Source organism: Dermacentor variabilis, chromosome 8, assembly GCF_050947875.1.
Source record: "Dermacentor variabilis isolate Ectoservices chromosome 8, ASM5094787v1, whole genome shotgun sequence".
In the NCBI taxonomy this organism is placed as follows: Eukaryota; Metazoa; Arthropoda; class Arachnida; order Ixodida; family Ixodidae; genus Dermacentor; species Dermacentor variabilis.
The window spans coordinates 65,213,342-65,236,868 of record NC_134575.1 but is presented as its reverse complement, the minus strand read 5'-3'; the positions used below and the strand labels follow the sequence as shown (position 1 = coordinate 65,236,868).

Here is a 23,527-nt window from a genome sequence, read left to right as displayed (position 1 = left end):
TCAGCATTTTCATTTTTTTGCATGTCATATTTTGCATTTTGCATTTCAGCATTTTTTTGCCTAGATTTGTTTATATCGATGAACTGCGTGTTGAAACTTTCCATCAATGTGTAAATAGCAGGCACTATATGCCGAACAACCATATACTGCACACAAATACTGGGGATGCATGTGTGCTGTTAAAAAACAAAATGCATCACTTTCTTTAATGGTATTACTGATCCCATCATTGTAGAATACACACAAACTTGAATGAATAGAGGAAATTGAAAAATCCCGTGAGGCGAAACACTGCGGGCATTGTACATAATTCGTTTTTATTCCCCGTAAAAAACGACGCCTGCCTGATTATTCTTTAATAATTAACAAACTGACGACACTTCTCCAGACAAGAATATGTCCCTCACTGCGTTCTAATCAGCTAGATTGAGCACAGTTATGTTAAACTGTACAATGTGCTTGCAATAACTATCCAATGTCCGTCGTAATGAGCTTCATCTTCTTCATCATCATCATCATCAGCCTGGTTACGCCCACTGCAGGGCAAAGGCCTCTCCCATACTTCTAAGATGAGCTTCATCTTAAGGATAATCAAATACTGTAGGTACACAAACAGGGCACAGTACAGCACGGACATTGTCACTTCCTCGCCTAGTACCATCGCTTTCCTGGTTCTGTGTAGGATACGGTGTGCACACACCTGCGAATACGTGGAATACGTGGCTGACTTCAAGGGTAGTCATAAGAACAAACATCTGTCCACCGTTCGCTACTGACATGTTTGCAAACCAACATTTGGCAGGAAAAAGCCCCTGAAGCCACGTGCTTATAAACATGCATTTAAATTATGAAAGCAAAGCTCATATGCGCGGTATAGTATTAATACACACAGAAGTAAAAACGGTCATACCTTCATCCAATCAGCCTGCAGAAGTTTTCCTGCACATGCTTGCACCGCATGTTTTCTTGCTTTTAAGAAGCACACGCTTGCACTTTTTCACCTCTGTAGTAATTGCAGGAACATATCTCCACTGAACACTTGTTTCGCATTACCGTGCATTCATATTCCTCTGCACATTCCAAACGTGCCGCGCAAACCAAAATGGACACCTTTTCTATGAGTGCGGCGCTGCCTAAGCGGCGGCGTCCGGAGGCAGCCATGTTCTCGGCCGGCGTACTATTTCAGGGCCGTATACTGGCACGCAGGCTTTATCACGTGTCCAGAAGTTATAGAGGTCTGGCGCGGAGTCATAATTTGACTTTTTATAGGATGTGGAATTCGGTACCCTGAATATGATCAACAATGTACGCGTGCCAATGACACGTAGGACAACGTGACGGCAGCCGACGTAGCATGACGTTCTGCCATCGGCGTAGGCAGATAGATGAGAGGAACGATGGCTGCGGCATCCCGCTCGACTGAAAAAGAAGCTCGTCCTTATGCTCGTGGCTCGCTAGTTGAGCTGCCCGAGATTAGCATCGCATAGTGATGGCGTGGTGGCAATGTCGACGTTCCCATAAGCATTTCTTGTCATTGTTCTTGCAGTTGTTCCGCCTCCTGTCACTCGCTCTCCGCCACCTCCACCACCCCCAGGTGAGTACAGAAATGAGCATTCTAAAAGAAGTAACGAGACCTATACAGCGAACCGAATAGAGAATGCAGTGTTGGAAAATTTACCAATTTCTTATACAACACTTGGAAATGACTAGCGAGAGCCGAACAAATGTACATGCGCCTAAATTCGCGATGACTCGTTTCACACTTGTAATGCTCACATTCAGCACATTATGAACCCATATATTCGCTAGAATGTGCAATTTGTCCTACAAGAGAGAAGCCTTGCAAGTGACAGCAATGTTGCTGTATAGTAATGCATAACGCTGAATTTCGGTGACACTGCAAAACTCCAGTACATATGTTACTTTATGATGTCTCTGAGAGACAGAAGTGCCAATATGCTGGTTAGCTATCTATTTATTTGTGCGCAGGACACTTGTGCGCAGGAGAAAGACTGCTCACAGCACAGCGATATCGGCGACAAGAGTTGTAGACATTGGAAATGACATAGACACACAAACACCTACGCTAGCAGTTATTACATAGTTTCACAGCATCTTGTGCCTTAGTGTAACGGCTGTTTCTGTAACGGCAAGTAATAGAAATATTTTTGTGTGTCGGAAAAGTGTGTAGGAAAAGCTGCGGTCTATTCCACAGTTCATATATTGCAAGTGTTATAGAAAAAGAAAGCTCTGAATCCAGTGGTGCTATGTGCGTTCGGAATTTGTAACTGAGAACTACTAGTACCACTGGCTACCTTGTTTATTCAGTCATGATACAAACTCTATTGCTCAACTGTCAGGGCTCAATAGGAAGCGAGGTCCTCCAAGTCATCTCACCAGGAAGGACACGGAGTAAAACACTCTGGCAAACGTCCGTGTAGTCTCATCTTAAGTTCGCTTGGTCGAACAAGTCGAAGAAGTCGAACTTAGCAAGATCGGACGGCTGCTACAGCGTTAAGCATGGCGGCCAAAGTTTATAATTCCCACGCGGGTGGCCTCGGCCGAGCGTGAGGAGACGATAGTTGGTTTCTTCCGGAATTGCACATTCCTATTAAAATTCGCAAGCAGACTTTCGCTTACTTCGGCCTGTTTATAAAGCTACGTCAATAACTATACACAGTAACAGTAACTAGAAGCGCAGTGATGCAAATACCCTTCTTGATAAATGTCATCTATAGGCAACTTGCAACCATGTATTGGAATCTGGTATAGTACGAAGTGTACGAGGAGCAGGCTTCTTTTCAAGAGTGAGCGTTTGAGAGATAGGTGAACTTCGTGCTCCTCTTGCGAGCTCTGAGCGTGCTACCGGACTTCAAAGCTTGGCTGAGATGTTCACAACAGCGTATGATATCGCGGCGTACTGTGCTTTTTCCGACATGCCCGACGGATGGTTGAGGACGCCTTTCAAGAACGACTGCAATTGCCAGCTGCGGCGAGGCCAACTGATGCCACGCAGCCATAGGGACGGAGGCCAGTGGCAGCCATGTTTTCGGTCGGCGTGCCATAAGGTTTTACTCTTGCACCCAGGCCTGAAAACGTGTCCATAATGTGTGGGTCGTATGCCAAGCCATAATTTTACCATTTTTTCAGGAGGTGAAAAGCGGTCCCCGGAAAAATATATAAACAATGCACTCGTGTCAAGGAGGTGTAGTATGACGTCACGGTAGTCGACGTAACATGACGCGCTGCCGTCGGCGTGAGTAGAAAGATCAGTGCAGCAATGGTTGCGTACTCCAGCGCAATGGATCGCGAACCTCGTCTTATGCTCATTAATGTCGGGCCGAGCTGCCCGAGATTAGTCGCGGTGGATATGAAGCCTGATGACGACGATTACGTTGCTATCGACACTTTTTTCCATTGTTTCTACAGTTGTGCCCCCAACTCCCACTCCTGCTCCGCCACCTCCCCCACCACCAGGTGCGTACACCTTGGAGTGCTTTAAAATAACTTACGAAACCTGCACAGCAAACTCAATAGAGAATGGGATCTCTATATTTGGCTGTTTCTTATACAACACGAGGAATGAATGAGCGAGAACGGAGCAAATGTGCTGTACATAAATTAGCCGTGTCAACACACACTTGGAATGCTCAAACTGCGCATATAACGGGCGGATATATTCATTAACATATACCATTGAAATTAACGTATAAAAGCCTTTGATGTGACAGCAATTTTTCTGTAGATAATTGCGTGATACTGTGTTGCATTGGAACCACAAAACAATCACACAAATAGCACGTTACACTTACGGCGATTAACAGAATCGCAAAATAGTAGTTAAGGCGTTAACTTGTGCCCAGCAAGAGAAACAACCCACAGAGCACGTCGATAGTGGCAAGCACTGTCGTCGGTCATGGAAAGAGGCTGGTTGGCTATTTATACATTGACAACTTTACATTCGAACGAAATCCCCGCGCGTTCGGAATGTTCGGAGGGGTCTACTGCTGAAGGGAACACTTGAGTGGAGAAAACATCCGGATTTCCTTCTGTCTCAAGAGCACAATCGCCTAGATTTGCAAAAGGTAACTTGTGGTTGGTACCTTTGTCCTATTTCATCGTACTTGGACCATGTACAGGGATTCCTCTCGTAGCTTATTCTTGCTATAAAGCACTCGCCATCAAAGACACAAGCACGTATTCGTGTGTTCCCTTTAAGTGGACCGCAGTGGACACCATTATTCGCGTCTCGAATGCAATCTGATTAGACATTGTTCGGCGACAACGTAGACAACGGATAAGATCGGCGACTGCATTAAAATGTATCCGATGCATGCTGGGGTGTCTTTGTAGCATCTTATAGAGGAGTTTGAGGCTTGCGCGTCACGTGAAATGACGTGCGCTACGTCACTATTCACAGGTCACTTGTTCACGCGTGCCATGCCAGTGGTCTGACTCACGCCAGTGCGAAACGAAAATCAAATAAAATAAGAAGCTATATTTTGCAGTTCGCAGTATACGGCAATCGGCAGAAGACCAGGTAGTAAAGAAAAAAAATTATTAAAATACTACATTCTGTGTTTGCATAGGCGCTTCCTGAAGCCTGGAGGCATTAGTTTATTTAGACTATTATTAGGCATGCTACTAAATGTAATCTTTATCTTAGGTCAGCATTGTTACTTGTCTAGATCTACGTATATTTCTGAGCTGCGTGTTAAAATTCACAACTAATGTGGGTAAATAACAGGCAATATATGTCGAATAAATATTTATTGCACACAAAAACTGTAATGGAACTACTGCATCCATCATTACAGAATACAAGCAAACGTGACTAAATAACACAAAATGAAAAAGCCCGTGAGCTGAAACAATATGGGCATGGTGCATAATTCTACTTTGCAGAACAAAAGTAGCCGCATTTATGGGAAAACTATTTATCAGCAAGCACGCAACCCTTCCTTTTCTGGGCCTTGTCTTCCTTTTGGCGCTTGTAATAACAGAAATTATCCTTTAATAATTAACAAACCGACTACACTTGCCGAGACAAGAATATGTTCCTCAGTGTGTTTGAATGAGATTGTCGCGGGGTAGTGACGCATAAAGAACACAGTAGCAATACTGTGATGTAGGAAACTAGCGTTTTATTAGGTGAACTTGTAACCTCAAATACAGGCTATACTCAAAGAATGGCGACAGCGCAGCGGCGAACACAGTCGACGATGGTCGAAAATCTGATCAGCGGGTCAAGCGTGTCGGCTTTTATACATCAGTCGTCGAATGTTCCAGACTAATCGCTGTGAACTGCGTGCCTTCCACAAAGTTCTATATTATTGGCGTCGCGCACACATGCAATCAGGTCGCTATCTTGTACACGTTCGAAAAGCCGACTTTCGATTTCGCCTCACGTGATTGGCCTAGATTGGCCTAGGCCGCGATATCGGCGCAGCCTGGACAGTCGCGCGAGGCGAAATCGAACGTCGGCTTTTCGAACTTGTACAAGATAGCGGTCCAGATTACACAAGGTTCGGACACAGACAGCGGATGAAGCATCGATAACATTCCAGAAACTTGCGATAAATGCAGGCGCGTCCTGCGCTGTGCGATAACATTTCTTAGGCGGTGAAACGTGTCACCCGATAAAGACAAGCAAGTACACGTGTCAGTATATTGAGTGCAGTTACGTAACACTGTACCCATAGGCTTATATAGTGTGCAATCTTCATATAGTAAGCTGAAACTGCCAGGTTTAATGAACTTCATCTTTGCGTTTATGAAATAGTGTCGGCACAGAAACGGGACACAGCTGGGACGTTGTAAATTCCACGTCAAGCACTTTCGCCGTTCTTGGTTCTGTGAAAGGTGTTCGTGCAAGATAGGACAAGTGAAGATCGTCTGCACACACTGGCGTGTAAATGAGGCATAGGCCTGACTGACACGGTAATCATAATAAACATCTGTCACTGTTCATTAGCAACACATTCGCAAACAAACGCGTGACACGAGCAAACACATTAATCCGCTTGTTTCTAAGAATGATCTTAAAATATGAAAAACTGTTCATATGAGCAGTAAAGTATAAATATAAACAGAAATAAAAAGTTTGAAACCTGCATACACGCAGGCTGCGCAAATTCTATCGCTGGAACAGTGTGCATATACTTGCAGCGCATGTGTTCCTCTCTTGAAAAAGAACACTCTTGCACTTTTTTGCCTCTGTCGTAATTGCAGGAACATATCTGCGTACAACACTTGCTTGACATATTCGGGCATTCATCTTCCGCGACACATTACCAAACATGCCGCACAAACGAAGATATATGTAATGATTTGCTAGGGTAGTGCAGGCAGAGGCCATTCTTTTCGCTACATTCTTCCGGCTAACCTCGTCCTCTTCTTCCTTTCCTGATTAATCCACTGGTGAGGTGGATTGCCACACACTCCCAATCGGCTTTCCTGGCCCCCACGATAATAATACGGTATCATATTCCCAATTGGAAGCCTTTTCTGCATTTTCACTGGGTCCATGGTACATTCTCTTCAGGAGTCCTTGCTGTCTAGTACCTTGACGACATAGTAAGGTCCTGTAAACTGTGTTTTCGAATGACGTCCCTTTCGGAGCAGAATCCTCGATTATGGTTCAATCTCCGGCATCATTGTGTAGTGCTTTCGGTCAAAATTCTTACTCATTGTCGCTCTACATTTTTGTCACCGTCGAGGAGTCTTGGGATGTTCCTGTAGATCAATTTGTTTCACTAAGCACAATTCGCGGTCCGCTGGCAGCCATGAACTCGTGCCCAATGTTGCAAAATGTGGGCTTCATCCCAGGCCTGCTGTATATGATCTGTTGTGTTGCGCAACGGCGGCTTCGAAGGCACATTTCCAGCCGCCTTTGAATTCGGGGAATAATTGTATGTACATCAAAAAGTCCCTTATCATTCTCGCTGCGAGGCAAGTCGCTTCCGGGTGGTAAGGTGCTGAAAAACGAAGGGTGCTATTCACTTTTTTCAGCCCGAAGTCGCAGTTTATCGCTTTTAAATGCTGGGCCATTGTCTGCGACGACGACGACTCTGACGTTCTTGAAGAGTTTTCGTTCCAGTAATGACATCACGCAGTTTGCGTCCTTTCCAGTTTTGGCGGCGACAAAACGCGTGCACTCGTCCACGGCGACATGGAATGCTTGCGTCCTCCTAACTCCCTCGCCCTTCTTTTTAATTTAAGCGAAATCAAGATGAACAAACTGGAAGGGGATATCGGAATACTTTGGCAAGACCACCCTTTTGCCTCTAGGCTTGTACTTGGCTTTAACAAGCTGACAGTGACGACAAGTTTTCACATAATTTGGGATGTCTTCTTTCATCGTTTTCCAAGTGAGACGCTGGGCTATGTTGTGGAATTTCTTCCAGAATCCGTCGTACCGTCCTGGCTCTGGACTAGTTTGGTAAATCTTCAGGACTGTTGGTACTTTGGTCTCGAGGACGTATGATTTTCGGTTCTTTACTGCCATATCCTGTGTGCCTTCCCAAAACTGCAACAACAGGTTTGCATTTCTAGTTGAAGTTTCATGCGGCAAGTGGAGTCAAGATACGGCATCGGCGTCTTGATGTTTCTATCCCTGGCGATGTATGATGTCAAAGCTGAATTGTTGTATTTCGCTACCTCATAGAGCTGTTCTGCCCTTTGGCTGTGATAGCTCTAACAGGTACGTCAACGCCTGGTTGTCTGTGAACAGCTTGAAGTGGTTGCCTTCCAGGTAGCTTCTGGAACATCGCAAGCGTAACACCACCGCCAGTGCTTCTTTCTCCGTAGTTGCACAATTTTGTTGTGTCTTCGTAAAAGTGGCAGAGTAGTAACGTACTACCCTCAGCTCCTTTCCTTGGTGGTTTGTGGCATCACGCTGGTAGAGTATGGTGCCTACTCCATAATAAGATGCGTCGGTATAGAGTTCAAGGGGCAGCTTGAAGTCGGAGAGCATTATAACAGGGTCCGATGAAATGATGCGGACAAGCTCCGTGTTGCTGTTCTCACACTCTTCTGACCACATAAATGGCATGCCGTTTCTGGTGAGTGCGGTGAGACATTTGGTTTTCCTTGCATAGTTTCTTATGAACGCACTGAAATGGCCCACCAGTCTCAAGAACACTCGGAGGGAATGAACAGCATACGGTTTCACCATTTTCTTGATGCGTGGAACATTCTCTTCTTTGTGGCTTTTCGTTTCACTGTCACACACCGCTCCGCAGAAAACTACCTTATTTAAAAAAACAACTCAATTTTCTTTCTGTTAACTTTAAGTTTTGCGGTCCTTAGTGCCTGAACTACTTTACATAAATGCCCCCAGTCGTTTTCCCTTGTCCTGGAGGGACAAGAGAAAACCACGATATACACGATATCATCCACATATACATTTCAAAATTTTCCAGTCAACTTGCTCAGAGTTTCGTTCATCATCTTCTAGAACCTCGACCCAGAATTCTTTCAGCCAAGAGGTAACCGTTTATGCTCGTAAATGTCGACCGGTGTGACAAATGCTTCGAAATTCTTAGTTTCTTCCTTCAGCGGCACTTGCCATTAACCTTTGCATAAGTCTATGCGTGACAATCATTCGCATCCTCTAGTCACTAATGTCATCCATCCTAGGCATCGGGTGTGGAAAAAGATCGGTCTGCTTGTTTATCATCCGGTAATCAGTGCACAGTCGTAATGATCCATTTTTATTAGGTACAATGGAAATAGGGGAAGCAAAACAGGATGTCGATGGCTAATGATCACTGCTTCTAACATGCCTTGAAGTCCTTGCCTTAGTCATAAATGACCTTCATAGCTCAGGATATACGGCCTTTTTTTCTCACACCTGTGCTGTCGCGCAACACGAACGCCACCTGAATCGCGGTTGTGGCTTCCGGATATGGCCCAATGCAGATTAGCTCGGGGAACTTCAGCGCTACGTCTTCCACACATGATGGCTTTCGTTCGTTGGGTTTTTCTGTCAAACACACATCTTGCTCAGATTGTCCAATAAAAAAATAAATTATGGGGTTTTATGTGCCAAAACCAGTTTCTTATTATGAGGCACGCCGTAGTGGAGGACTCCGGAAATTTAGACCACCTGAGGTCCTTTAACGTGCACCTAAATCTAAGCACACCGGTGTTTTCGCATTGCGCCCCCATCGAAATGCGGCCGCCGTGGCCGGCATTCGAGCCTGCGACTTCGTGCTCAGCAGCCCAACACCATAGCCATTAAGCAACCACGGCGCATATTGTACAATAGTCACCTTGTCATTCCATAGTATGGAGATCTTCATGTTCTTTGTATGAGGTCGTGATAAAAAAAGGCGAAGTACACCGCTAACATTACGAGCGGTTACACCTTGAACTTCTACCCGTCAAACTCAAGAGCTGCTATTGTCCATTTATGTTAATGTCAAGATAAACCATCGTAGCTACACACAAGAATAGGCTTTCCGGATATCATGCTGGTTGACTACACTAAAGTTTCATTATTTCGCTCACAGAAGCGCCAGTGTAAATCAATGCTTACGTGTTTCGGTTGTTTACAAGCATCGGCACTGACAGAATGCCTGATTTAACAAGGAGCACCATTTCTTCAGCATATTGGTGAGATTCTGTAATGCTGGAATTTTGGAGGTATGGCTGGTTATGAAGTACCGAGCCTCGCGTCTACTTGTCGCTTGGTCTAGACTTGCGACTCTTGTCTCTTTTGATGGCGCAATGAAATCTGTCTCATAACGTGTGCCAGTGAGTGAAGGAGTTGGTCTATTGTGCTTGGGGACCTAGCTAGAACTTGTTTCTGCCACTCTCTTGTCGTACCGTGTAAATGAGGATGATAACTGACGATTTTGGAAGTTCGGGCTCGGCTGTAAAAATTGAATTGCACTTTTTGAACACATACCCTCTTATGTTTATTGCTTTCTGTCTGTAGAATATGGCGTTATTCTAAAGTTCCACGGTATTCTTCTTGAATGATCGAGAGAAACTCACCTTCCACCCATTAAATGATCCATTCAAATGTAGACGTAACCGAAGATCATACCATTTCCGCGTGTGGCCACACAGAAATGGCAGAATGTTCTGTGTGCGATCCTCATTAGTCAACCATTGGTTTCTGGAGTAAGCATACTGATAAAACTGAAGCTAGGTATGGACATGCACCGGACGAGTTTCCATCAAATGTGTCTGGTTTTAAGAAAGGTTCTTCTCTCTCGCTTCCAGATCTTGATAGCATAACAAGAAGATCTGCCAGCTGCTGCTGTTGCTTCATCTGGCATTTATGAGTGCGTTATTAACAGTTATATCACTGTCTGGCGGCGTTGCAACTGGCTCAGTTTCATGAGTTAAGATGGGTCCTTTAAAGCAAGTTCCAGATTCGTCCAGGAGGCGCTTGGAACGCTCTATAGGAGATCAGTTGTGGTGACATCCTCCAGTGGCCCGGCATGTTGTTCCTCACCTGCTTTGCAGCCCTCGATGGTGGTTCGTCCTTCGTTGAACGCGACCTTCATCTTCTTCTTCATAGGTTCCTATTTTCGACTGCGCCCATGTAATAATTTCACTGGGGTACTGCAGGTGGAACGCATTTATTGCTACATTCTTCCCGTTAACCTCATCCTCTTCTTTCTTTCTTCCTTGCCCCGCTTGTGATGTGCATCACCACAATAGACACGCTTTCAACAATGACTGTGATCGTCAGTTTGGCGACACCAACGAATGCGATAGGGCCGCAGAGACGGCGTGCCGGTGGTAGCAACATTTTGGGCCGGCGCACTATAGCACCCCATACTTCCACCCAGGCGTGAACTCCTGTCCAGAAGTTCTAGACGTGCCATAAGTTGGCATTTTGTAGAGATGTGAAATTCGGTCCCCGGAAAAGGATGAACAATGTACGTGTGCCTGAACGCGTAGGACGACTTGACGACAGCCGACATAGCATGGCGCCGTGTCGTCGGCGTAGGCAGAAAGATGAGTGGAGCGATGGCTGCGGCGCAGTGCCCGACTGTTGACGAAGCTCGCCCTTTGCTCGTGGATCGCGAGCCGAGTTGCCCGACATTCGGGGAATATGACACCTTATGGTGATGATTGCGCTGCTATCGACACTTTTCGCAATTGTTCTTGCAGTTGTTCCCCCTCCTGTCACTCGACCTCCACCACCACCAGGTGAGTACACATTGGAGCCCTCCAAAAGAACTAACGAGACGTACACAGCGCACCGAATTGAGAATGCTGTGTTTGAAAATTTAGCGGTTTCATACAGAAGACTAGGTACGGACTAGCCAGAGCAGAAGATATGTGCATGCACCCAAATTCACGATGACACTTTTCACTCTTGTAATACTCACATTCAACACATTATGGGGAGCTATATTCACTAGAATATGTTATTCATACTACAAAGGACAAGCCTTGTAAGTGACAGAACTGTTACTGTAGGTTAGTACAGAACGCTGAATATCAGTGAAAGTGAAATGACTCTGACGGACCGAAGTGACAATATGCTGGTTAACTTTCTATTTATTGGACGAACTTGGATGAAGTCACTACTCCATATGGACTAAGCGTGACTGAAACCAAAGGACAAGTTCCAGGCCTGCGCGTCACGTGAGATGACGTCGGATACGTGACTATATACCGGTCCATTGTTTCCGCGCCTTTGAACGGTGATGCAGCTAGAGTTAGTGAGAGACAGAAACAACAGAGCGCTCTATTTTGCCGTTGCTAGTGTGCGGATATCGGCCCGAAACATGCACCTTATGAAGAAAACATCAGCGAAATTTGTGCGTCCTGGAATTCACTCTTGCCTTTCTAGAAACCTGAAGATATTAGTAGATTTACAAAATTACTACGTATGCTACTAAATGTGATCCTCATTCTTGAAGGACATGTTTATTTATGTGGGTTTATACATATATTTCAGCTGTGTTAGAAAGATTCCAACCGCAGTACTTCTTAAAGACTGTAAAATGCGTGGGGAAAAACACAGACGCACTGCCGTCGGCGTGAGTAGACAGATCAGTGGAGCAATGGTTACGTGGTCCAGCGCAACGGATCGCGAACCTCGTCTTATGCTATTAATGGCGGGCCGAGCTGCCCGAGATTAGTCGTGGTGGATATGAAGCCTGATGACGATGATTACATTGCTATAGACACTTTTTTTTCATTGTTTCTACAGTTGCGCCCCCAACTCCCACTCCTGCTCTGCCACCTCCCCCACCACCAGGTGCGTACACCTTGGAGTGCTTTGAAAGAACTTACGAAACCTGCACAGCAAACTCAATAAAGAATGGCGTCTCTGTAAATTTGGCTGTTTCTTGTACAACACGAGGAATGAATGAGCGAGAACAGAGCAAATGTGCATGTGCCTAAATTCGCGGTGTCATCTCGCACACTTGGAATGCTCAAACAGCGCATATAATGGGCGGATATATTCACTAGCATATTTTATTCAAATTAACATATGCAAGCCTTTTATGTGACAGCAACTTTTCTTAGGTAAAAGTGTGATGGTGTATGGCATGGGAACTACCAAACAAATGCACAAATATCACGTTATAATGACGGCGACCAACAACATCGCAAAAAGGTTGTTAAAGCGTCTACTATTGATCGGGCGTACGCGTACCCAGCAAAATAAACAACCCACAGAGCATGTCAATGGCGGCAAGTCCAGTGGTCGCTCATAGGAAGAGATGCGTCGGGTCTTTATACATTGCTAAATGTACATTCGAACAAAATCCCTCGCGTTCTGGAATTTTCGGAGTCGTCTACTGCTGAAGGTCACACTTGAGTGCAGAAGACGTCCGGATTTCCCTCTGTCGCAATAGTACAATCGCCTAGATTTGCTGCAGACAACCTGTGGTTAGTACCTTTGTCCCGTCTCACTTGGACACACTTGGGCAGTATACATACATTGCTCCCATAGCTTCTGGTTGCTATAAAGGGCGAGCAGAAACAGAGGCGCGTATTTGTGCAAGTCCTTTATTGGCTTCTCAGATGGAATCTCATTGTACATTGTTCGGCGACAACGTAGACAACGGATGAAATCGGCGACTGCGTTAAAACGTATCCGATGCATGCAGGAGTGCCTTTCTAACATGTTCCGGAGAACTTTGAGGCCTGCGCGTCATTTGATATGACGTCCGCTACGTCACTACTCACTGGTCGCTTGTTCACGCGCTTCACGCCGGCGGTGCGGTTCATGCTAGCGCGAAACAAGGAAAATGGAAAGACGTATCTTGTAGTTTGTAATATACAAAAATAGGCAGCACACAGGCACGTTAGGCAGAAAAAGAATAGGTTTTTGTATTCTGATGCTAGATTGGCGCTTCTTGAAGCCTGACGGTATCAGCATATTTACACTATTTTTAGGTGAACTACTAAATCGAATCCTTACTCTGGGTCAGCATTTTTACTTGTCTCGATTTATATATATCTGTGAACAGTATGTTAAAATTCTCAACCAAAGTGTTTAAATAGCAGGCAATATATGCCGAATAACTATATATTACACACAAAAACTGACGATGCATGTGTGCTCTAAAAACTAAATGCATCACGTTCTTTACTGGAATTACTGAATCCATCATTACAGGATACAAACAAATTGACTAAATAAAACAAAATGAGAAAGCCCGTCAGGTGAAACAATATGGGCATGGTGCCTAATTCACGTTTAGTATTCGTAAAAAACAACTCTCTGGTAAAGGACATGCCACAGTTAACAAGTGCACGATCAATGTTTGCTGCATAGATGCGAAAACTTTTTGTCAGGAAGCACGTAACCTTTTCTTTCCTGAACTTTTCCTGCCTTTCGGCGGATGTAATGCAAGAAATTATCCTTTAGTAATTAATAAACAAATGACAGTTGCCGAAACAAAAATATGTTCCTCACTGCGTTCGAATCAGATAGATTAAGTGCAGCTATGTAAAACTGTACCCATGTGCTTATGAAGTGTACAATATGCATGCAAGAGTCCGTTGTAATGAGCTTCATTATTGAGCTCACGAAATATATACAGTACAGATACAGGGCAGAGCAGGGATATTGTAACTTTCACGTCAAGCGCCTTCGCCGTTCCTGGTTCGGTGAAACGTGTTCGTTCGCGACAGGACAAGGGAATATGGTTTGCACACACCTACGCATACGTGGAATATGTGCCTGAGTGCCAGGTAATCACAGTACAAGCATCTGCGCGCCGCTCACTTGTGACACTTGCGCAAGCAAATATGTGGCAGTAGAAAATCCCGCAAGCCACGTGCCTGTAAGCTTGCTTTTAAATTATGAAAGCAAAGCTCATATTCGCGATGAAGCATTAATTTTCACAGAAATAAAAATTATCATAACTCTATGGGGGGCAATCAGGCTGTACAGTTATATCGCTGGAAAAGCGCGTATCGGCTTACACCGCATGTTTTCTTCCTTCGAAAAAGCACGCACTTGCGCTTTTTCACCTCTGTAGTAATTGCAGGAACATATATGCACTGCACACTTGCTTGGCATTTCCGCGCATTCATGTTCAGCTGCACATTACCAAACATGCCGCACAAACCAAGACAGGCACGTTTTCAACAACGACTGCTATCGCCAGCTCTGGCGACTTCAACAAATGCGACGCGGCCGTACCGCCGGCGTACTACAGGGTCATATACTTGCACGCAGGCCTGATCACCTGTCCAGAAGGTATAGAGGTCTAATGCCGACCCACAAGCCTAACTTTTGTTTGAATGTGAAATTGAGTCCCCGGAAGAAGGATAAGCAATGTATGCGTGCCCAGAACGCGTAGGACAACGCGACGGCAGCCGACGTAGCATGACGTCCTGCCGTCTGCGTAGGCAGAAAGATGAGTGGAGCGATGGCTGCGGCAGCCAGCCCGACTGATGAAGAAGCTCGTCCTTACGCTCGTGACTCACTAGCATATAGCTGCCCGAGATTAACGTTGCAGAAGGGGCCGCGTGATGGCAATTTTGACGTTGCTATGAACATTTGTTGTCATTGTTCTTCCAATTGCTGTGCCTCCCGTTACTACTACTACGCCACCTCCACCACCACCGGGTGAGTACGCATTGGAGCACTCTAAAGGAATTAACGAGACCTACACAGAGAACCGAATACAGAATGCCATGTTTGAAAATTTAGCTGTTGCATATAGAACACTAGGTATGGACTAGCCAGAGCAGAACAAATGTGCATGTATCTAAATTCTCGATGACACTTTCCACATCTGGAATGCTCACATTCAGCACATTATGAACAGACATAGTCTTTTACCGAGCCATAAGCTGACTATTCGATGGGACGTAGAAAGCGGTCCCCAGAATATGAATAAACTATGTACGCGTGCCAAGAACGTGTAGGACGATTTGAGGACAGCCGATGTAGCATGGCGTCCTGCCGTCGGCGTAGGCAGTAAGATGAGTGGAGCGATGGCTGCGGCGTCCAGCCCGACTGATGATGAAGCTTGTCCTGACGCCCATTCCTCGCTAGCTGAGCTGACCGAGATTAGCGTCACAGAATGAGTCGAGTGATGACAATGTTTACGTTGCTATGATCATTTGTCGTCATTGTTCTTGCAGTTGTTCCGCCTCCTGCGACTACCCCGCGGCCACCTCGACCAACACCAGGTACGTGCGCATTGGAGCACTATAAAAGAATTAACGAGACGTACGCAGCCAACCGGATAAAGAATGCCATGCTTGAAAATTTAGCTGTTTCATATAGACCTTTTCATCTGGTGAGGAGGAAAGGGCACGCTGCGAGCCTTTCCGATCCGGCGAGACGCTGCTTGAAAGTATTGCTGTCGCATGCTGCGGAACGATTTCGAGATGTTTTAGATCGTACTTTGTGAAATTTACGCAATGTCCGTTCATATAAGCGTGTCAGGGAAGCCTTTCGGGGCATCGGTATCTACAGTACGCAGTAATAGTTCTTGGTGGCGCAAACATGTGACGCGCATTATCACCCGCGGTGTTTGTACGTATTGTGCGCCATTTTGCCTATATCGGTTTTAGTTCAACGAAGAGAATCAGTATGTATGTATTACCAGCATTAATTGATAAATGTTCTCGCTATCTGACCACTTGGCCGAGGGACTAAAACATAAAACATAAGAGCGCATGCTCTTGTACGGGCAACCTAAGGCAACCACAAAACATCTATGTGGCAGGCTCTATCAAATATTTGTGATACACCGGCGTCGTTCTCACGCATTTGAAGTCTAGTAGGCTTGAAATCACTATATATCTATGTTTCCCTTCCTGCATGAGGCCGATGGCGCTGCTTAACACAGTGATCACGGCGGTTGGTGAACCAGCATGATACATATATAAGCTATGTGCTTCGGCATTGCGTTTTGCCCTGCAAAACCATAAGATATAAGAGGGAACGCATAAAAAAATGCGATGGCTACTTTTGAGGACAAAATTACCGTAATACGTGTGAGGGCGTCGTAGAGAACGGAATGGACACAACCGAAAAGAAATTGGGTTATCATCCTCTTTCTCGAAAAAGAAAGAGAAAACGGGTTAACGCCGCAGTACGATCTCGTATAGTCATGCCGCAGTACGTTTATAGATCTATAAACCTAGATGCCGTATGCTTGGACCATGCGCTATATAGAACAAATATATCTGTAATCCAGCATCTACCACTGCTTAGAACGCTCATGCAGTTCGTAAACGGTCGCTTTGCTGGACAAGCTTAATTCACCTTGTAACGTATGTTCTTATTACTAAGCAAAACAACTTTATTCTTGGGTGGAAACCTCATCCACCGAACCAAGTTATCACGCAATGTAATCTGCAGCTAACAGTGTGAACGCGTGTGAAAGTATAACAGCACTGCTCCTATCATAACGGAATGGTACCCACGCTGTTACGATCGTCGCGTATGTTTCATTGCTCCTAAAACGCAGCTTAGACTACAGGATAATACTGCAATAGGGTCACATTAGTGAATGAAACCTTCAGAAATACAGAATCTCCTAGGCTGACTGTAGGCTCAAATATGCGCGCACACAAAGCGCTGGGGGCTCCGTCCGCCTCAACGCCAGCAGAAAGTACGGCCATACCGACCTAAACCACATCTGTATGTCTCACAGAACCACCCACCACGTAGAAGACGCACGTCATACTAAGTAGACCGCATGAGCGCCAAAGCAAACGTCAGAAACTATTGCTCAGCGTATACCTGCCATTCAAGACGGAGCGCTCGCCCAAGCAAGCATGCCGACTGCCCATAGATGGCGCCACTGCGTAGCAATATGGTGGCGTCCATGATAAAGGGGTGTATAGAAGACTAGGTGCGGACTAGCCTGAGCGGAACAAATGTGCATGCACCTAAATTCGCGATGACACTTTTCACATTTGTAAGGCTCATACTGAGCACATTATGGGGAGATATATTCACTAGAATATGTAAATCACGATACAACGCGAAATCCTTGTAAGTGACAAAAGTGTTACTGTAGATTAACACACAAAGCTGAATATCAGTGAAAGTGCAAAACACCAGCACAAATGTGGCATTATAATGACTCTGACGGACTTAAGTGCCAATATGCTTGTTAGCTATCTATTTATTGGACGAACTAGTGCGCAGCAAAACGAACTATGCTCGCAGCACAACGAAATCGGTGAGCAGAGCCCTAGATCGTGCAAATGTCATATAAACTGAAAAAAAAACTACCGTAGCAGTTACTACATAGCTTCACACCATTTGCTGCCTTAGTGTAACGGCTGTTAGTGCAACTGCAACTAATACAGATGTCCTCACCTCTGCTGAGTATATCGGAAAAGCTGTGGCGTATTCCACAGTGAATCTAATGTGTTATAGAAAAGAAACTCTGAATCCAGTGGGGCTAATTGCGTTCTGAACTTGTAACGGAAAACTACCGATACGAGTGACTTCCTCGTTTAGTCAGTTGTGGTACAAACTCTATCGTTACCAACTGCACTTATACTAAGTTGCAAGTTGTGCGACGCTTAGCAGTAACTACTGTGACCTTTTTTTTATTATCAGTGCACGTGTGCGACGCATCGGCTATTTATAGACGAGTAATTGTGTATTTTATTGTAATCCGCGCACGTTCCAGTATGTAAGCCGTTACTCACGTTCCGAGTGCAATGTGATTACACATGGTTCGGGGGCACTGTAGATAAGAGATACAACGGGTGACAAGATTCAACAAAATTTCGATCCATACAGGCGCGTATTGCGAACACCTTCCAGTTCCCTTGAGTCACGAATTACGATATTCTGTCGTGAAAAAAATTTGAACCTGCAGGTATTGATCTTTGAGGGGTCCCGAGCGGGAAGAAAAAGAATCATCTCTTTAGGGAAACTATTATTTGGAAATTCGGTCGCGTCCTCACATGGGGACATCGTGACTCAATACTTTTTTTTTTCGCAAGTACGCTTTGGCAGTTTGCAGGAAGGAGGGGAATTGCGTATTCAAGGTTGAGCGAGTAGTGCATCAACAGTTTACAGGTTGTGGTATTAAAAGAAACAGTCCTCCTCAGCTGCGATGCGCCAGAAAACATGGAATTTCCGGCAGCGGACCCTGATTTTCGCCCCACACTTCTCGTACATACACTGCTTCGGAAACCGTGACTGGACTTGCTGAGGCCAGTGGTTCTTCGCGTCATGATCGCAACGTGTTTAGAGCAAGGACGATGACCTAAAATTAGCTGTTGAGGAACGACATTAAAAGGAACAATGCTAAATTGCAGCGCCGACAAAAGTATCAAATACGAAAACAACAGTCCTTGCTGGTTCCGGGGCTCCGCTTCGCCGGAACAAAAGCATATTGATCTGGCATAAAACTGGGAGTCACTCGTATCCAGACAACCACTCGAGGAGGCGACATAATTGATGGACCGACAAGGTTCTCTCGATTGTCCTCTAACCAGAGCGTCTACCATTTTCGCGATGGAACTGTGCGTACGGCGATCTTTGTACTACATTAAAAAAATTGGGTCCATTTGAATATATAAAGGATTCGCAAAAGACAAAAAAATTAACTCTTCGGTGGTGAACTAGATGGCGCAACAATTCCATACAAGCGTCGTGTGTAGTTATAAAGTTTCGTACGTTGCGTATAGATCGCCGGCGTGGTAAGAAAAAAGTGATTAAATCACGGTGTCCCCTTATGGAGGCACTTATAAAAACAGGGTCAAAACTATTCAGTAGGAGAACTCTCCCTATTAAGTAACTGCTTTTCATTTAGCGTAACTTTCTCTTTACAGCCAACAGGGGATTTTAACTCTCTTAAATGATTAAGGCTGCGCTAAAAGAGAAACATGAGCATCGACTTACCAGAAATTCGGTAAAACGTCGAGGCGTCCATATTCGAACTTCTTTTCAAGCGAAGCTTGTATTGGCTCAAACATGGCGTTGTCGTGGCCACGCAAAAAAAAAAAAAAGACAGAGTTGCTCCCATAGCACATCTGCTGCGGGACAGGGTGGTTTGATGAGTAGACAGCTGCGCCGGCTCCAGAACGGGAGTCATTAGCAAAGATTCCAGCTGCACAGGCGCAATCACGCCCCTATCAACCTAGTCAGAGCCGTTTCACCTCCGCCGGGGAAGAAACGGACAGGAAAGGGTTTCCCACGCGCTGCACCGGCTTCATTTCTGTTCAGTTCACTTTCAGAAAACGGATGAGGCGGCCACGTGTTGTGCGTTCCCCCAAGGAACGGGCAGCCTTCGACGAGCGGCGGCGAGTGCTCGCCTATGAAAGGGCTTGCCGCCGGCGCGCCGATTCAGCTATTAGCCGCCCTAGCCCAGGCAATCCGACAGCAACAAGCTCCTGAGCTGAGGGAGCGGGAGGCCGAAGCAATCCGGCACCGTTAGCTGCGGGTTACTTAACCGAGCCGAAGGTCAGGTGCACGCAGGACAAGCCTCGCTTACTCCCCTTTTCCGGTAGGGCGAGGGTTGGTCATTTTTCCTTCAATAGTGTTTAGCTCCTTCATGTCAGATGGAACTCATTTACGTTTATGTGTGCCTCGAATACTATTCGCAGCAGTCTGCAGCGCGACCCCTTCGCTTTTTAATGAAAAAGGCAACGAAGAAAGTCGCGTCTCCATATGGAGTCAGCGTGACTCAAAGCAATAGACAAGTTCCAGGCCTGCGCGTCACGTGAGATGACGTCAGCTACGCGTCTATTCCCGGTCGCTTGTGTCCGCGTGCCTCGACGGTGGTGCAGCTCGAGCTAGCGGTAGGCAGAAATAATACAGCACCCTCTTTTGCTGGTAATATTGTACGGAAATCGGCCGGAGATATGCGCATTATGAAGAAAAGAACAACGAAATTTCTGTATTCCGCAGTTCACTCTGGCGTTTCTTGAAACCTGAAGATATTAGTAGAATAAAAAAATTATTACGCGGACTACGAAAGATGATCCTCATTCTTGAAGCTGATGTTCATTTGTATGGGTTTATACATATATTTCAGCTGCGTTGTAAAATTTCCAACCACAGTACTTTTTAAAGACGGTAAAATGGGTGGCAAGAAACATTTTGTGCTTCGGAAAACTGATCATGTTGACAGCTCTAAAAAAAGAAAGGCAGCACTTTCTGTAATGTAATTACTGATTTTAACATTACAAGATAGGTGGAAACTTGTCCAAGAAGAAAAAAAAGATTAAGCCCTAGGTGTGGAACACTGGGCAAAGGAAACATAATCCTGTGTTCGAATTCGTAGAAAACGACTCCTGCTTGTTTAAACAAACATCATAGCGAACAAGTTTACAAACAACAGTATCTGCATATATGCAAAACTATTTATCCTCAAGTACTCGAAGCTTTCTTTTCTGAGGATTCTCTTACTATACGGCTGCAAAGCAAAAAAAAAATTATCCTTTAAGAGGGGGAAGGGGCGTAAATCACACTTTTCTCCAAACATTCCTATTTATGCTTTTGTGTTTTAGATTTCTCATGATATAGAAAAGCTCCTCGCCAAGCTTGGCTTGTTATCAGTGCCATAGAAGAATAAAAAATTAGCTTTTTTACCTGACTGTTGTATGTGTTCTGGCATTTTCGTTCATATTTACTAAGTTTGAGCATTTTGGCCAATTCGCACATTTCGGAAAACTATCGTTTTCAAAGGGGACATGCAAAAAGTGATGGTATGATTGTTCAAAGCTGAAAATTTGCGAGGAAAATGGTTTCGGCACCTTGACTTTCTACGTTGCCTGTATCGAAAAGAAGTCCAGATTCTTGCATCATGGTATAGACAATCCGAAAATACTTAGTTTTGATGTGATGCGAATCCTACAGAATGAATCATAAAATTACAAACTGCTGGGCCTATCCTGTAATATTGGGCGTTCAGAATATATATTTGTACAAAAAATGTTACAAATTTATAGTTATTAAAATGATAGTTTTCCTAGGGGGACATACTCATTTGTTAGTGGGACATGTATAACTTTTTTTTTCTAATTCTAGTCAGATATCTATATTTGGTACATGTTCTAGCGACAAGAAGACAAAGCCTGCTGCCGAACTTTGTTAAAATCGGCATGTCACTTCGAAAGTAAACCTTTGAGCTCCGCATCCCCCTTTAATAATTGACAAATAGGTGACATTTGCCCTGATAAGTTCCTCATTGCGTTTGAATGAGGTAGGCTGAGTGCAGTTCTTGAAATATTTACCCGTATGCTCGTATAGTGCGCAATCTGAATGAAATAACCATAAAAGGTCGGCTGTCATGAGCTTCATCTCATAGCTCCAAGCTCATATGCTCCAGTGTGGCTGTGCTACGTGGTGCGGACTAGCATTGTCCAGCACCAGCTACACCGACGGATGGTAGTCACGCCCAACTTGCATATTTTGAAGCACTATCATTGTTCAATACAAAGCGTAGCCTTTCAGCCCGTCTCACCTGGAGGGGCACGGCGTAAACGCACGCTTGCAAGTGTGTGTGTGGTCTGACTTCAAGTTTTCCGTGGTTTGATCCTAGTTGACGGCTCAAAACTATTCGAACTTAGCGAGATCACCCGTCCACTACACCGATAAGCGAGCTGACCACGGTTTAATTCCTACGTGGGTGGCCACGGCCGAGCGTGAGGTCACGATAGTCGGCTTCTTCCGGAATGACGCTATCTGTATCGAAATTCGAAAGCAGATTTCCGCTTACTTCAGCGTGTTTGTTAAACTGTATGAATAAATATGCACGCTAACACTAGGAAGCATCGCACTGTATCAAACACTCTTCTTAATTGATGTCAGCTATAGGCAACTTGCGATCGCGTATGCTAGTCTGCTATATTACGAAACAAAGCGTCCACAGAACGATGAGGTGAGGACTCCTTCTGAAGAAGTAGCGTTTAAGAGAAAGGTGACTTCGCGCTCCCCTGGCGAGCTCTGCGCACCCCACACGACTGAAAAACTTAACTGAGATGTTCACGGGAGCGTGTGCTATCCGCGCACTATACTTTTATTGCGATAACAATTATACGGAGAGTCCCAGTGCATTTTTGACGTCGCCGTGATGTCTCGTATAAATTTGAAGGGCGATAGCACCGTCGCCACGCGTGGTATGCTGTATGTGCGAGTGAAAGCACGCGAAAGGAGCCGGCGATCGCGGCTCAATCTGTAAAACGGGGTAAATCCGGAGCAAAGCGAAGAGCAATCGCGCCGTCTTCCGTCGCGCGAAAGACCGTGGGGGGGATGGTAGGGAAATAGGGGGGGCGGCGTTGTGCTTCACCAGCAACTAAGTATTTCGCGACCGGACGCAAGGGTAACTGACAACCGCGGTTCAATATCGCGCGCTATCCTTACTTCGTATAGCTGTCTACTAATTTTCTATCGAAATCTATGCTTCACCTCTCGGGAGAGACTGCGACTTCTTTAATTAGGCAAGCCCAAAGGGGTGGTTCAGGAGCCCTTTCAGCAACTGCAATCGACAGCTGGGGCGAGCCAGCCAATACGATGGGGCAGCAGTGGAGGCGGCCGGTGGTCGCGATGTTCTCGGCCGGCGTACTATAAGGTCATATTCGTTTACGCAGGCGTGAACAGTTGTCTAGAATGTTTAGGTCTTGTGCCGAGCGATAATTTTGCCATTTTTAGGTGGTGAAAGGCTGTCCCCGGAAAAATTAATAAACAATGGCCACGTTGCAAGAACGTGCAGGACGACGTGACGGCAGCCAACCTAGCATAACGTCCTGCCGTTGGCGTAGGCAAAAAGATGAGTGGAGCAATGAGTGCGTCGTCCAGGCCGACATATCATGAAGCTCGTCTTATGCTCGTGAATCGGGTGCCAAACTGCCCGAGATTAGCCGCGGTGAACATGACGCCTGATGATGATGATGACATCGTCATGGACACTTTTGGTCCTTGTTCTTGCAGCTGTTCCCCCGACTGTCCCTCCTGCTCCTCCACATCGGCCGCCCCCAGGTGAGTACACCTTGCAGCACTCTAAAAGAACTTACGAAAACTACACAGCAAATTCAATAGAAAATGGTATCCTGGTACCTTTAGTGGTTTCAGGTACAACGCCAGGAACGGATGAGCCAGAAT

General features: G+C 45.4%; 1 long non-coding RNA gene across 1 annotated transcript; it reads left to right on the top strand.

The window, feature by feature from the left end:
* The first annotated feature begins 3,426 nt into the window (after positions 1-3,426).
* Positions 3,427-23,407, top strand: LOC142591071 (uncharacterized). The gene is made up of 3 exons (XR_012830328.1): positions 3,427-3,477; positions 15,586-15,633; positions 23,357-23,407. It is a non-coding gene; the product is annotated as an uncharacterized LOC142591071 (long non-coding RNA).
* The last annotated feature ends 120 nt before the right edge of the window (positions 23,408-23,527 follow it).